The sequence below is a fragment of the Mustela nivalis genome (genome assembly GCF_964662115.1).
Source record: "Mustela nivalis genome assembly, chromosome: 14".
NCBI lineage: Eukaryota > Metazoa > Chordata > Mammalia > Carnivora > Mustelidae > Mustela > Mustela nivalis.
The window spans coordinates 22,184,978-22,196,336 of NC_139033.1; the positions used below are offsets into that span (position 1 = coordinate 22,184,978).

At 53.0% G+C, this 11,359-nt stretch overlaps 1 long non-coding RNA gene across 2 annotated transcripts; it reads left to right on the top strand.

Moving 5' to 3' along the window:
• Positions 1-3,918: 3,918 nt before the first annotated feature.
• LOC309848180 lies at positions 3,919-7,445 on the top strand. 2 transcript variants are annotated; one of them, XR_014302880.1, is made up of 4 exons: positions 3,919-4,008; positions 4,354-4,646; positions 5,432-5,525; positions 7,361-7,445. It is a non-coding gene; the product is annotated as an uncharacterized lncRNA (long non-coding RNA). The 2 variants fall into 2 exon arrangements; XR_014302879.1 differs by having other exon boundaries at positions 3,919-4,646.
• Positions 7,446-11,359: the final 3,914 nt, after the last annotated feature.

The following is an 11,359-nucleotide window of genomic DNA, read 5'->3' on the forward strand; positions in this document are numbered from 1 at the left end:
GCGACGCTCTTCATCTGGGATGAGATTCTCGCTGTGGCCCACTGAGCCCTCCGTCCCTCACCTGTGGGCTCTCCCCTCCGACACCAGGTCTTCCCCGTTCTCTCGAGGCTCCTGGGACCCCAGTCCTGGACAAGTGAGCAGGTGCAGGGAAGGCCCCCCCAGTCGCTCTCCTTAGAGCTCTCACCGTGTGTTTCGCTCCAAACACTCATTCCTCCTCTGCCTGCAGTTCGACGGGCGCCTGCGTGTCTCCGTAAGCAAACACACAAAGAACCAACGACCCTTCCCCTTCCCTTCGCCGCCAGCAACTTGAGAGTGTCCATCCTGCTTCGCCTCCATTGACTCCCTGATCCGCGGAATCTGGCTTCTGAATCCTTCCGTCGCTGTATGAAATCGCTCTCTCAAAGACCACACCGACAGCCACCAGTGTCTGGCTTCTCTGTGGGCTTGGTGTCCTGCCTCGCCAGCTCTGGTCCCCTTCCAGGATGTGGACTCAGCTGCACTCATGTTGTTGAGGGGCTCAGGTGTCCCACAGGCCTCCAAGGGGGCAGAATCAAAGGTGGGGTTTGGGTCCAGGGATGAAACCAGAAACCAGAAATGTCGAGTCTAGGCCATCAAACAGCAGGATTCCAGGTGTCATAGTCCCATCTGTTTCATCCGCACCCTGGATGTAGAGGCTCCAAACAATAAGAAACAGGATGGCACACGGCTTCCTGGGGTCCAGAGCTGGGGGGAGGTTTAGCTGGGGGTCTGCCTCAGGGATGGTCCTGATCCCCCAGGCAAAGTGAGCTTTTATTTTCTCCAAAAGACAAGACGTAAGTCCAGGGAATGTGCTATAAATGGGCCCCGTCCCACCCTGCTGGGTGCACTGGGTCTGAGGAACAGTTGATGGAAAGCAGTCAGCGCCAGCTGTCAAAACGGAAGCAGGCGTGGGCTTCGTCCTACCAGCTTTCCTTCCAGGAGCCTGTCCCACACGTGTGTGTATGCGAGCGTGCAGAGATGGCGACACAAGCACGTACAGTAAAGGGCCTAACGGCAAACTCTGGGAAACGTCGAAGGGCCCCCAAAGGACAAGGGACAGCTTAGACCAACGACAGAGCCCCATGCGGTGGACATGTTTATTCATGTTGATGTGGACGATTTACTGTTACATGAAGAACAGCCGCCACGTCCTTAGGGTTCGATCCTATTTCTGTGAAAAATATCTGCACATACATGCTTTCATCGTCCTGGAGAATTTCGGGAAGGACTTGGTTTTCCTCGGCGAAGTGGGAACGAGGAGTGCGTCGGTCCAGGAGGGGATTGAGATTTTTCCGTTTTTAAATTTACACCATTGAATATTTACAAAATTGCTTCCAGCCAGTTTGGGATGAATCCCATGTTTACCGAGACACTTCATGTGCTGTGACGCTTGCCATCTTGCCGTCGTGGCCTGGCACAGTGACCAGGGCGCACAGCCGTCAGTGCCAGCTGAGTCCCGAATCCGATGGACTGCTGTGAGGATAGATATTCCAGAAGTGCAGGAGGAAAGCTGACTCAGGCCACTGTTGGGTGGTGCTGGAGCGCCGTTTGAGGAACAGGGACCCCAGGAGGGCCGCGGTCATCGCATGCGCCGTGCAACCAGCTCCTCCCAGCGCCGGGACTCTGGAGGCTTCTGATCCCATCACTCGGCCATTCTCACCCGTCACTCCGTTCTGGGTGGCCACAGTCGGTGATTTTGACAGCCCCCCCGACAGGCCAGCCTCAGACGGGGCTCGTTGCTGGGTGGTTTGGACCCTCCTAGGCACGGCCCCACGGCCTCCGAAGCGCTGAGCGCCTCCACGCAGGGGAGGCTCCAGAGATCCACAGGATGAAGGCGGGGACCTCCCACGCGGGAGCGGGCACCTGCCCTTTCTGTGTTCTCCTGCCCAGAGCAGAGGGAAGCAACCCTCTCCTTCCGTGGGCCCCTCTCTGCAGGTCTGTATAACCTTCCTGTGCGAGTTCCGTCCTGCTACCGCGAGCGACAGTCCTGTTTTAGGAAGGAGAGATCAGAGACCCGAGTTCCTCACTCAGAGCCAGCCGTGAACTGTCTCTCCGACCCTGCAGCGAGGGGCCTTCTCCGTCAGGAGGGAGCGGCACTTGCCGTCGGGGTTCTCCCTGGGGAGGGGCTCCTAGTGCGGAGCGCCAAACGCTCCTGCTGGATCCGTCCGAGTCAGCTCTGGCCCTTGTACCAGACAGCATCCTGGGGTCCCCGAAAGCCTTGACCTCTGCGGGTCCCTCTGCCGGGTCCGGCTCCAGAGGGCACCCAACCCCGGCTCCAGACCTGCGACGGATGCGTCGTGCCCTCCCCCATACTCTCACACCATCCAGGGCCCTCGTTTGGGAGCTGTTTGGAGGTTGCAGCCTCTCCCGGGAAGAGCCGCACCCCATCTTGGCGCACCCCTGCAGCAGGCATGTCGACGAACTCGGGCTCTTCGCCCCGCCGCACGCTGAGTCTGGCCTGAGGGGTCACCGCGCAAACCCAGAGACACGGCCCCCCACCCTTGCCTGGTAAGTACCTGATGCACAGAGAGACTGTACGCTATTTATAACCCCCAGGGACACGCAATCAAATCGCCAAACCCGGGAGGCTCAGTACATTTAGATGGGCTCTGACTCATCCCGATGTCTGTTTGCAGAATCCGAGCAGAAGGTGTACTTGAGGAACAGAGAAGAGGACTTAGAACAAAATAAAATGTCAGGGAGATGATATGTCAGGACTCCTCTCCCAACCAGAGACCGGAGGGACCGACTGACTTCTCACATTTGTTGTACAAATTCAAGGGCAGAGATCTCTTTGGACAAATTCAGTTTTGGGAGGCAGAGAATTTTCCCTTTTATTTTAACGCAGTCAGAAGAGAAACCAGCCCATGTAACTAATGTTTAAATAATACCAGATTTGTCTTGACTTGTTTGGTTCGTTTCTTTCTTTGTCTTGGCCCTTGGGTGTGACTCTCTGGGCCCTGGGGACCACGGAGGGTGCTTGTTCCGGGCTCTCTGTTTTGAGGTCTCTCTGGCCCGTCACCGCAGTCCGGAAGGATACCTTCTCTTTTCACCTAAAATGGTACAGGCTCTCCCTGGTGTGTGAGCTGGCTAGGCCACGGCGACCCTTTCAGTGACTTGATGTGTTTTCCTACATAAAAAACAAATGGAGAAGACAGGAGTCCAGACCCACAAGGAGGGAATGCGTCGAGATGGAGGTTGGCCCCCAGGGAGAGGCACGGGCCCTCCTTGGCCCGGTGGTCCCGGCGAGCGGAGCTCCCTGAAGCCCCGCGTGCCCTCGTCGCAGCGCCCTGCCCCCGCTCTTCTCAACCCGCTCCCTTGCACTTCGCAGGGAGCAGCGTCCTTCGGGCGCCTTCCCTGCGTGCGAAACTCAGCTCAGCGTTTCACTGAAATGTGCTCCCGAGCTGCGACCCGGAAACAAAACCGCGAGCGTTTCTCGGACAGCTTCTCCCTCCCCTGCGTCCCTGCTCCGTCTCCTGCGCTCCCCTGGTTCCCCCTGACCCCGCACCTATTGCTTTCCTGTCCCAGGCCCTCCGCGCCCTTCCATGTTCTTAAACGCATCACAGTGGCCGCAGGCACCTGCCCTGGGGGGACTCCTGCCGGTCCCCTCGGGAGGGGCAGCGGAGCACCTGCCGCCCTGTGCCCCCCACAGACGGGACCTTGAGTTTCCCTGCGCCCGCTGGGCCCCGACCAGGGCTTGAAATCCAATGGGACATCAGGGGCACGCCCTCCACCTGTTGGGCTCTGCCTGTTCTGGAATAGCGGCGGGGACAATTTAGCGGGCAGTCCCTGAGCAGCAGGCGCCGTCCTCAGAGCCAGTCCGTGGGACTGTCCCCTTCATCTCCGTTTTATGGACGATAAGGCGGTTCGGGTGTCCTCGGCCCTGGCGACCCCGCGGGGAGAGGGAGAGGCAGGACCGGTGCCCAGCGGCCCAGGCTCTGTCTCACGGCTCCACCTGGCAAGCGGGGTCGCCAGCCATAGTGGAAGGAGGTAGGTCTGGCCCGGGCTCCGTCGCCTAACCGCGTCCTCGGCCCGATCTCTTCAGCGGCAGAAGAGGACGTGCGGGCTGAAGCGGCCTCGTGGAGATGCGGCGCGGTTCCCCCAGCTTGTTCTTGGTGCTGGGAAGACGTCTGGACGATGTCGGCCCCTGTCGTGGCTGACTCTAGGGCCAGCGTCCTGGTGTCTGTGGATGCTTCCGTCTCCTCACCCGGGTCCTTCTCCCGGCTCGGCTGGGGCCGGCTGGCGGCGGGCAGTGGGTTGAACAAGAAGGGCTCTGAGCCGTGGTGGCCACAGGCCCCGTCCGGTTCCCCGGACGCCGTTTCTGTTCTCTTCCAGACTGTGCGATCCCCACCACCCCCTCTGCCCGGGCCTCTGGAACCAGGGCCTCCCTTCTGCGACCGCAGGGTGACCCGGGCCACTCTTCCTTCCGCTGCCGCACCGCCGTCGCCGTGTGCTCTGGGGGCATCCACGGGAACAGGTGGCACGGGCATCGGGGGCTGGGCTGACTCAAGCTCGAGTCTTCGGCGGGAAGAGGCTCTTCCTCTTGCTGCAGGCGCGCGTTGACCCGATGCCCAACCTTCCAAGGATGGAAGAGCCTGTGTTTAGACCCTGCGTCGTTTGAAAAGCAGGTTGGTCTCCCTTGGTCGCTAGTTCTGGAGCTGGGTGGGCAGGGCGGGGCAGGGAGCGGAGCTGGGGTTGGTGTGGACGTCGCAGGGGAGAGGAGGGGCTTTTCCTGCACGCCCAAGGTGCCCGACCTGGTCGTGTTGTCTTCCTGTCCACCCGCTCCCTTCTTCCCCCATCACCGCTCCCACACTGGGGCGGTGCTGTACGTGCTGGTCCACACACACCGAGATCAAAATCCCTCTCCTCCTGGGTTAAGGGCAAGTTTCCAGTTCGGATCCTTGTCCTGGTTGGGGAAAATCTCCACGAGCAGAGATTGGCCCGCTGCCGGCGAGGGTGCTGGGGTCACCCTTCCCTGCCTCCGATGGTCAGACCAGAGCCCACCCACCCCATGCTGCACCTGCTGCCTTCTGGGGCTCTAGTCTGGTCTGCAGGAGACCACAGGTCCTCTGGCTCTGCCATTTTCCCGCTGTAATAGCAAGAACACCAATAACAAGAACTCCAGGACAGTCTCACACACTCACACACACTCACACACACTCACATTCACTCACACACACTCACACACACTCACACTCACACATGTGTTTCTTGAGTATTTACTCTTTCCCGTGACTCACAGCATTTTTCCTGCGTGCGTAACTGAAACCAAACACCTCCTATTACACGCCCTGAGAGCTCATAACTCTGAGAGAGTAAAAATATGTATTCATTAAAAATAATGTTTAAAGCCAGAAATAACTTAGGCATTGACGGTTTACAAAGAGAGATCTGAACACCTTATTTTTTTCAGTTATTCACAGAAAAGTCTTACGTTACCACAGATACAGATACTGACAACAGCGTAGTCCTTCTTGGAGAAATTCCGTCTGTCCTGGATCATGCTGGTAACGGACGGGCCCGTGGGAGGGGGGCCAGGAGCCACGGTCAGCCAATCCTGCCAGGTTCTGTTTCCCGCGGGTCCCAGTGGGGCACCAGGGGACTGGACTTGTGGGCTGGAGCGAGGTTGGCAAATGAGATACGGGCTCTGAGGAACTGGTGGAACTTGGAACTCAAACCTGTTGGTCCACTGCCCCCCCCAACTCCCCGGCAGAGGAGCCAGGCCTGCCAGCTGCATTCTGCTCCCTGGCAAGGAGTGGTCCCTACTCACGGGTCAAAAGAAGTGTGCTCCAGCCCCAGGGAAAATCTGTGATAGTTTCTGAGAGTTGAGGTAACACAGCACACTGGCTGTCACATACGGAGTCTTGTGCTCTCTTCGACGGAGCGTTTTCTCTGAGAAAACAGTAATTTCAGGACAAAACAGGACAGAAAACACTGGATAAATTAAAGGCCGCTAGAATTAAGTACAAGAGGAAGGCCAAAGCCTCCGAATGATAAGACCGAGGGAGGGAAAAGCCTCCGTTACAAATGGGCAAACCCAGAAGGCAGCCCGGTCAGAGCCGAAGTGGCGAACTTGGACTCTTAGTTCTGGGTCTTGCTTTGAGCTGTGCATGCCATCACAGAGTTCAAAACCCGAGTCTCACTTTCAGAATAAATGAATCACCTCGATCACGCATTATAGCTGCTGCTTATTCTTTTATCTGCGTAATGAAGTCTAGAAACATTTATGGGGCTTAAATTTGCCCTTTGAAGTGATGGAAAAGTTCTGGAAGTGGACAGAGCTGGTGGTTGCCCAGCACTGTGAGTCTTGCTACTGTCCCTAAGCTGTACCCCTAGAAATGGTGGGACAGCACGTTTATGTCTATGTGTTTTACTACAATAGAAAAATATTATTTAAGTAGCCACCAGAAATCTAAGAAAATACATATATTTTTAGTTTAACTGAAAGTAGAAACAGGGACATAAACCCAAATCGTATTGTGAGTTATCATGTGTTTTGTTCAATAAATATAACAGAGGTCACTTTGTTGTTCAGAACAATTTGAGAATAAAATGAATTGCTTTACTTCAAGAAGCAAAACAAAAGTTGCTTTTTGAGGGCCATGATTGGGAACAAACAGCCGAAGGCATAATTTGCCTGGTGAATGCCATCTCCGTTTCCGCTGTGGTCCACGGTCGTGAGGCTGTCAGCGGGTGGCTCTGGGGTGGTGACAGGTACGGCTTCCTGAGTTTGGGCCTCGTCCCTGCAAGTCATTCGCTCCATCCTCGGGCAGCTGGCGCGGTGCTCCCTGAAGGACGGCAATCACGCCACCCACCCCTGCCCTTATAAAGACCGATTTTATCTGAACCTGGTATATTACTTAGAAAGATCCTAAAAGGCCAGGGGTAGGGGGCCAGGCAGCGGGGGAGCCTTTGACACCAACGAAGGGTCTAGGGAAATCTGATCGATGATTTGTACACCCCAGACCTGTGTCCATCTGAGACCTGAGTGGAGCATCAGAGATCTGTTTTCACTGTTTCCACCCTCTCTGTTCCAAAAAAAAAAAAAGAAAGAAAGAAAAGAAAAAGTTGTTAAATGTGGTTAAAAGTTTTAAGTTTAAATATTCTACTTGATATCACAATATTCTGCACAGATACTGGTAGAGTGAGGGAAGTCCCGATGACCGTCTGAACAGAGAGATTGTACTGATCCTAACACTCCCCTTCCCAGCCCTACGGCTGTGACAGAGACGCTTTCTATGTGTTTATATTAAAGATGCCCCTTATGAATGTGATCGCTATTGGGGTATGTGTGGATGTTACTGAAAAGACTAAAATGTGACCAATCATTCTTCCCATCCAGTGAATGCATGAGGATTCCAGAAAACTCGGGATCTGTTGGGAGAACAAACCCCGCCCACTGCGGAGCACCTTGCTGTGCTCTACACCACCCACTTTGTGTCCTGGCAGTCCCTGGTGGTGAAAAGGGAAATCAGCCTTTGGGTTTTAATCGACTTTTCCACAGCAACACTAACCAAGATCAGTAAAGGGTGTTTCATGGTTAATAACCTTTTGTCTTGGTATGAAGAGTTGTTAAAAGTGGTTAAAAATATGGATGGATGGAAAGAGAGATGGCTAAAGAGAAGAAAGGATGAATGGACGGATGGACGGAGGGACGGACGGACGGACGGACGGATGGACGGAGGGACGGACGGACGGATGGACGGAGGGACGGATGGACGGATGGACGGAGGGACGGATGGATGGACGGATGGACGGACAGATGGACGGACGGATGGGCGGACGGACGGACAGGGACAGCTTGGTAGATGTTGAGCTTTTTAAGGCACATAATTAATTTTATTTGTAATTTTCGAAATAAACCATCTTCTCCACCCTTTTATCCTTTTAAAAATTTACAAGAATTCAGTCAGTGCTAGATATCTGGGAAACAACGGGGGGACGCGGACATGATCTTGGGAGAGTATACAGAGATGGCGGGGAGACGTTCTGACAGGGCACCCCGATTCCCTTGACCTTCGGGAGGGCGTGCTGAAAGCAAAGTTCTAAGAAAGTAGAAATCTTTCCCCAAATTGCAATTAAAATCTACTTTTGCTGTCACCCTCATTGAAATTCCTGATTTAAAGAGAAAATGTAGATTTTTAGACCTCCTTAAAAATTATATATACCACTGGATATATCGTAACTCTTCAGATGTGCGTATGGCAATTTAATATATGAAAACATTACCTTGCAGGAAAAAGAAGTTATGCAAATGATCTAAGTAAAATTCTACTAGACACAAATGAATTCCCAGGTAGTATAATTTTTTCAAGGTATTAATGGATTCAAGCTTATTATTTTTGTAAAAAGAATAGTTTTTTAGGCTTTGACTTTCATAATTAGAATGTTCATTTTTGTATTATCACATGCAAAAGAAGTGTGATACCTGACTTTAACATTAAAATTGGCACTCTATATAATCTATTTTGCACACTTTTTTGCCAAAATAAATTTATCCACCCCCCCCTAAAAAAAACAAAAACAAAGAGGTGATAGGCAATAAGATACTATGGTATATTACAAACACCAGGCTGCTTCGGGGCCTTCACAGGACGCATGACTCTTCCAGTCAGTCAAAGGAAGGATTCGGTCCGTAAGATCTCTCAAAATGCAAGCTGCTGATTCTAAATGGATCTAATCCAAGAGTGTGATTCTCACTAGGGCCGGCGAGTCCATGCCACACCACCATGTGTGAGAGAGGACAGTCCTGGCTCCTTCAGTAGACCTTAGATCCGTAGGGTTCAATGTAATTCCCGAAGTTTGATCAATGATATCATCACGGGCGTAAGAAATAGTAGAAGATTCAAATAATCCTGAAAACAGTTTTGTTTTACTCTTTTTGTTATTATTTGGTTGTTGAAATCAGAGCATGGTTTACAGTCTCAGTAACAGACAACAGAGACGAGATTGGTCATCAAGAATTTGTCTTGTGTCTTTGAGCTCCTTCAAGACAAGGATTGTATCTTTCTTTTACCCCCAGATCCCAAGACACATAATAAGCCTTTACAACTGGTTACAGTATAGACGGATGAATGGATGGAAGGCAGGAAGGACGGGTAGACAGGCGTCGGGTGAGCGGACGGATAGGAAGTAGGATGGATGGTGGGGTGGAAGGTAGCAAGAAGGGGAAAACCTGTAGAGCTTGAGTGGTTCAATGGGATCGTAGAAATGGAAAGGACATTTACATTGAATATAGAGTCGCGTTAAGGAGCAGTAAGGTACTTAGCAATATTTCTCAAAACATGACCTACACACCACATTTATCCAAAAAATTGAGATTCTTGTCAAAAAACCAGACTACCGGATTCACCTTTAGACCTTCGAAGTTAGAATTGCTAAAGCTGGACCCAGGAATATACATTTCTACGAGTTCTTGCTGCAGACCGAAGCTGAAAGCCACTCAGCAGTGTTACAAAGTCAAGGAAATAAGACAACTTCTTTTTTCTTTTACTATTGTGTTTGTCAACTTCTGCACTTACGAGATAACCAAGAGATGATGAAAAGAGAAAAAAGCAGTCTCTCACTAGGGAGGACACCACAGAAGCGTGGAGTGAAAAACAGAATTCTCTCTGTTTCCCCAGGAATGGGCGGGACAAACCACTTCGTGCGACAGCATAGGAAATACGTCTCTTAGCCTAAAGCCACTCCGTGCAATCATCTGAGGGTTATATCAGCAATGCCTGACATCTCCACATGGGGTAATAGTGATTAATTTTATGAAATACTTTCTTTGACAGAAAATGCATCGTGGACGTTTTAATACAATATGAACGGAAATTGCGTAGAAAAATCACAGTCTGTTCCCACCTGTAATATTGAGGGCGGCTAATTCTTACGGAGCGGGGCACACGTGTCATGAGATCGGAAATGCATTGCCGTACGAATGCCCGGGGCCTTGGCTCATTCTGTACATTTAAATTAGAAAAAAGACGTAGGTGTGTGTTCACCGTGAATCGCTAGGATGTCAGTGTCGCTGATGGGTGCTGCGCGTTTCCGAGGCAGCTTCCCCCGAAGCTGAAGACTTTAATTTAACGTCAGCGGGCGGGACTGAAGCGATGGGTGAAGCATTTGTCCTCGGAGCACTCACACATGCACGAGACATTTTCAGCATTTACGCTGGGTCATTCTCCCTGAGCCAAGGGCAGGGTCCGGCGTGCGACTCGGAGCCCTGCCGTCTGCACCGTCTTCATTCCGCCTCCCGCCCCGGCTGAACGGCGGGCAGGGCAGGTCATGTCAGCAGGGACAGCACAGACCGTCAGACGTTGCCTCCTTACATGGTGCTGTCGGAGATCGTAAGGCACAGACACATTTTGCAAATGTGATGCCACTTCTCAAAGCCTGTTAAGAGACCGGCTTCACGCTGAATCTTTCCAAGGATTCAAAGATGGGTGTGTTGACCGTGGGGAAGGTTCCCCATGCTACGTCCTCCCAAACATCCCCTGCACAGACCGTAAGAGAAATTCCATCTCTCCCAACACTGCAGCCAACCTCATTGTCAAATAACGTCCGTTGGGCACAGCTGACTCTGGGTCTGTTTCTCTGAGAAAGAGCGGAAATCCCAGGCTGACTCATCGCCGCCCGCTCCCGGCTGCTGTGCCACCGCCGTTGCCTCTCCTGCTTCGTTGACAGCCCGAGGGGACACTGAAGGTTGGCGTGTCACCCCAGCCTCTCTCATACAACTGTTCAAGCCGCAAGAAATCTTTATGACCATTATTTACTGAATAAAACACGGTCAGTACCTCGGAGGGCTTCTAAATTAAGTCCTCAGATGATTTTATCACGTCCAAGTCACTCGACTCTAGAGATGAGGCAAGGGACCCGGGTGTCCCCATCTCGGGGCCGTGTGGACGCCTCTGTCGTCACATCACTCACGCTCGTACCGCTGTGTCCTGCCGTGGGCCCGACTTCCAAGTCTCAACCATTTCACGGAGCATTCGTGAGTCGTTTTCCTCTTCGAGCGTCAGCTCAGCCTCCCGCACATCTAGCCCCTGTCTGGCGCCACGTGGCGAGCGCGAGAAGCCGTTACAAGCTGGCCCTGTGTGCTCTCGTGAGACGCTCATCTTCACATGTACAGTGAGGCGAGCCTCATGAGGTCGCCGACAAGAAGCCACAGGCGACGTCTAAGAAGCGAGCCTGGACTGTGCTGCGCTTATGGACGTGGGTCCGTCCCTGGTGAGCTCGCTGCCGGGCGAGACACGGTCCCAGGCCCACCGGACTCTCCGTGAAGTGAGTGCGGGAACAGGAAGGCTGGCAATGCTCCGCGCAGCCTGGGGGCTGAAGCGGGACTGCGACCGGCCTG